The 4,934-nt window shown below is 41.2% G+C and overlaps 1 long non-coding RNA gene across 1 annotated transcript in view; it reads right to left on the bottom strand.

Annotated features, from left to right (window-relative positions):
* LOC110334576 overlaps positions 1–4,540 on the bottom strand; it is a 6,497-nt gene extending 1,957 nt beyond the window's left edge. The window contains exons 1-2 of the long non-coding RNA XR_002381125.1: positions 4,476–4,540; positions 2,194–2,249 (exon numbers count right to left, since the gene is read on the bottom strand). This is a non-coding gene — a long non-coding RNA (uncharacterized LOC110334576). The remainder of the gene's footprint in view (positions 1–2,193; positions 2,250–4,475) is intronic.
* Between the last annotated feature and the right edge of the window lie 394 nt (positions 4,541–4,934).

The raw sequence follows: 4,934 nt of genomic DNA, 5'->3' as shown, positions 1-4,934 counted from the left end.
AAACCCTGTCTCAAAAAAAAAAAAAAAAAAAAAAAAAAAAAAGTGGCATAGACACTGAAGTTAGTGCTCCACAATTGGTGGCTTCTGGTAGGGTGTGGGAGGGGAAGGACCCAGTTGTATTTAAGGGGCAGACCACTGAGAGTTTGACCATGGTTCAACGAGTATATAGATAACACAAATTGGACTTATTTTTATTTATAATTTTTTTAGGGGGGAGGTCACAAGGGAAATGAACATGGAAGGACTGGAAAGTGGGTGTGATCAGGGTGCAAGATGTGAAATTCCCAGAGAATCAATAAAAAGGTTATGATGAAATAAAACAGAATGTTATATTTTTTCTCTGGTCAGTTCTATTGCTGTTATCACTGTTTTTCATTTGTTATAAATATTAGCCTCCAATGCTATGGAACAGACCAGTAGAACTGTTTTAACAAATCTGAGCAGGTCCTTACTCATAAGATTTTGTCCCTTGATACATGGATTTCACAGTATTTTTACAGGCTTAATGCCAGACATCTCCTTTCAACTGATTTGTTAAAAACCTCTTAGGCTCCTTGGCAATTTAATAGTTTTTGTTTATTTTTCAAAATCTTTGGAAGGAATGGTGCTGGAACTGGTCCAAGGGTGTGTGTGTCTCCTGTGGGTAAAGCTGGAGTTTGCAGAAGGAAAATGATTTGGAGCAGATGTCCATCAAGTAACTGCCAGGAGGAGTGCTAGGAACCACAAACGTGAACATCCCCACTGGTACTCGGAAATTTCTCTGCCCTACGTAGGAGTCTTTCGGAGCAGGACTCAAGTATTTTTGAAGCGTTTCGAAGAATTTCCTAAAGTTCATTTAAATCTCGTTGAACTCTGTTGCTACGACTTCTGTGGGAAACAAGAGGTCGAGATGTGGGCCTTTACTTTATCTTCAATGGGCTCCTCCATAAGGATGCCACCTCTCTATATCTTTCCCCATATCTTACAAATTGGCTGACCATGTGTAATAAGCAGTGTAGCCTGCATGTAATAAACTTTCTAACAATATCCTGCTGTGTGCATCCAGTTCCCATAGAACTCTTGTTTGCTTCCCTGTAAGGAATGCCGCTACCAACCCAAGGATAGCCAAAGGCCATCCTTGCCGAACAGCTTAGTGAGCTCCAGTATTATGCATACAAGCCGCATTTGGCCAAGAGACCTTCTATGCGCTGAGCACATTTGATGATACTGATGAGAAACTCTGTATGTTTTTCATTGTTCTTCTGCCCCTGCTTTGAACCCTGAGCTCTGTTGGGATAAAAGCTTCACAGAATGCCAGCAAGCACTCACTCTGGAGCAGCAGCATGAAGAGTGCCTGAATCTAGAACTCGAAGTTCAGATCCTCGCACTGACCACTGGTGGTTCATAATCCGTGGCGCTCTAGACAGGGATAAGACTGAAGTGTATGGAACCTGCTGGGTAATGCTGGAGAATCACAGGTTCCTGGGAAGTACTCAGGGACTGATTCCAGGATGCTAGGGTAACCATGGATCAACCAAAAGCATAAAAGAAACCATGTGCTCTTATTGCCCTCAACGCTAAAAGTATCTGGAGAGAAAGCACAAAACCAAGATTTCTGTGACCTATCAGAATATATAGACATAGACTGTTGTGGGCTACCAGCATAGGGAACATTGCACAAGAGCAATGGAAAGATGCTTGCATCCTTTGAAACAGACTTATCATCTCATCAGCAGGGTGCAGTGATCCCATTAAATGTTTGAGCTCTTTGCAATCCAGTCCCCTTGGTATTCAAGCCATTGGAAACTTGTGCCGCATTGGTACAAGAAGAAACCACTGGACAGATAGCCCCTTGGGACATGAAATGAGAAGATTAAAATACTGTCATAAAGCAGTATAATTTCAATTATGGGGATCATCTCAAAGCATCCTTCAAAAGGATGGCATCACCATCCCTACAGAGGAAGGCACACCTCTCACTCTGCAATCCTCACACCCACTTGGGAACAATAGGGAGAACAAACTCACACAGGAATGCTAAGAATGAGCACCTCATCCTGGCAGCAGGATGAGCTGTCACCCCACAACCAAATGCCCCACAATGCTAGCTATCATCAACCACCCTTGTGGGCTCAGCTGAAAGTGATTTTCCATTGTTGCTACATTGTGTTTTCAGATACAATGAAACAGCTGTTGGCATCCTTAGATATTTACAGGGATGGGTTAAAAACATTTAGCCAAAATTGTCCAAGAGGTCCTTGGAAGTATATCTATGATCAAAAGAAAAGAGATAATCTAAATTTGGGTATTTTTGAAGACCCAACCTTTATATTTGAATCAGAGTTATATTTTTACAAAATTCAAAGAGGCCAATCCAGATATTTTTATGCTAATGAGACTTTAATAGTAAACTTCTTATTTGGCTCTACTGTTATTCCGAATCAATAAAATCCAGGTTATAGATACCATGAGCAAAAATATAGTTTCATATTCAGGGAGGACAATCTGTTTGTCATCTACTCTCTGTTTGGATTGTCAATAAGACATGGAGACTATCTTAATACCACAGCCAGATCCCACGGTGATCCAATTCTGGGATCTAACCCAGCCTTACCCTAGGATCTAACCCAGCCTTACCCTAGGATCTAACCCAGCCTTACCCATTGACTTTTAAGTTCAGGTTCATTGCTTCTGCATTGACTATACTGACCATGCACCCCTGAAATGGTATTATGGAAGGAAATTCATCCTTTCCCTTAGGTAGAGCTCGGCCTTCTGGATTGGCCTTTCTGTGTAAGGATACACCCCCCTCTGGCATTACCAGCCAGTTTCTCAAGATATTGCTCCATTAGGAGAGCAGAGAGAAAATTTAATAAATCCATGCACGCTTTTGCTCAGCTGATTTCCTTCTTTGTTATATATTCTGGGACCCAAACTCAGAGGCTGGAACACAATCAGTCCAAATCTTCTCACATCAATTAACTTCGCCAAGATAATCCCATCCCAGACAAACCCAAAGGATATCTTGATGCAGGCAATCCCTCGTGGAGACTCTCTTCCCAGGAGATTCTAGATTGTGTGCAACTGACCATTAAAGGTGGCCATAATAGTGTACATATGAAAGCAATACCTATTGTTTAACTGCTGCCGTGAGTCTGTTGTTATTTTGGTTGATGTATTTGGAGGGAACTTTATAATCTTCTGATACTTGATTTTACAAGGGAGTATATTTCTATATCCTCAGATAAATGGTTTGTTGGTTTTTTTTTAATACCAAAATTGGAAAGGTGACATTCTTCAGTGTGGGTGTAAAGTCACATTAGTAATCTTTTGCTATTACATGAGAACCCATTAAATTTTCTCTCATACGAGAAGATGATTTAGTAGCATCAGTACTCACTAGAAATAATAAATTCCATTGAGATTTACTGATCTCTTGAATGTTGATACATTACAGTATATAATTTCATAAGTATGTTTAGATGTTAAGAAACATTATGTCCATGCTGGCAAACACACTTTTTTCCTCTCCCTTGAAAACTTTAATCTTATTACTGGCAGCAAATTTTCGAGTGTTTTCCTTGAAATAAAATCACTTTGTCCATTTTTTATGATCTGAATATCTATTGATACCCATGCTGGGGCTCTAACCCAGGGTATGGGATATGCTAGGCAAGTGTTCTACTGCAGAGCTACACTACAGCCCACTGTCCTTTAAAAGAGTGGCTCTAAACCTCTGGTCACAACCCCTTTCACAGGGGTCACATATCAGATACCCTGCACATCAGATATTTACATTACAATTCATAACAGTAGCAAGATGACAGTTATGAAGTAGCAATGAAAATAATTGTATGGTTGGGGGGGCAACAAAACATCAGGAACTGTATTAAAGGATCTCATAATTAGGACATTGAGAACCACTGTGTAGACAGTGTTTTATGAAAGTGATACATTCCATTTACAAAATGTGTCTCTTTAGCAAACCATAATACTCTAACAAGCCATAGTATGGCTACTTTTCAATTTGTCACATAGATCGATTAACAAAACCTTCACAAGGGTTGAAACGTAGTGGACATCATTTGTACTAACTACTCTATCAGAGAAACAGTTGCAATGACTTTGCTTCTGGTGATGAGTTTGGGCTCATGAAGACTACAATAGCTACCTCTTTAATCCCTGCACGCCTGTCGCTTTTAGCTTTTGCTACCCTACCTAAGCTACCTAAGGAACTGGCCGCACTACCAGCCCCCGCCCAGAGAATATGAAACCGAGTATGAACCACACACACACACACACACACACACACACACACACACACACACACCACGTTGTTCATTTTCAACCTTCCTTCTTAGTTCAATTGCTGGGCACCACAGTTCTCCCGCTGCTAGTGTGCCTTTCCCAATACTCTTAGCTTATCACCTCTCAACCTGCCCTAGCTTTAGTTTTTCAGCCACCTTCTGTCCCAGTTCAACACCCCAATCTCCCACCTGTAGAAACTGCCTATGACAGCTCTGCCTGAGATCTCACCTGGCTGGTTGGCTTTTCCCGCTCCAAAGCATGATGAAAACTCCTTTCCTCTTGGTCCTGCGTCTACTAGCTTGCCTGCAATGACCCGGAAGTCCCACCTATTCTGCATAGCTTATTGGCTGTTAGCATCTTTTTGATAGATCAAGAGCCAATTAAGGAACAGGACCTTAGTATCAGCCCCATCCCTACCCAAACCAGTTTCCTGCTCAGCTCCCAGCAGCAGCCCTTGACAACAATACATATGTGAATACTCAAAAGGTAAATATGGTCCTTCTTGCCATGAGAACAAGTTCAATGCTACGATTTTTCGAAAGGTCAAACCTCATACCTCCAGATGTGAGCACATATGTGCAGGCTAACCTGTAAACAGGCATGCAAAGATACACATATACTAAAAAAAGAAGAGATTCACTGAGTGT

The sequence above is a fragment of the Mus pahari genome, chromosome 17 (genome assembly GCF_900095145.1).
Source record: "Mus pahari chromosome 17, PAHARI_EIJ_v1.1, whole genome shotgun sequence".
NCBI classification, from domain to species: domain Eukaryota; kingdom Metazoa; phylum Chordata; class Mammalia; order Rodentia; family Muridae; genus Mus; species Mus pahari.
Note: the sequence above shows the minus strand (reverse complement) of the source record. Positions and strands in the feature narration are given on the sequence as shown.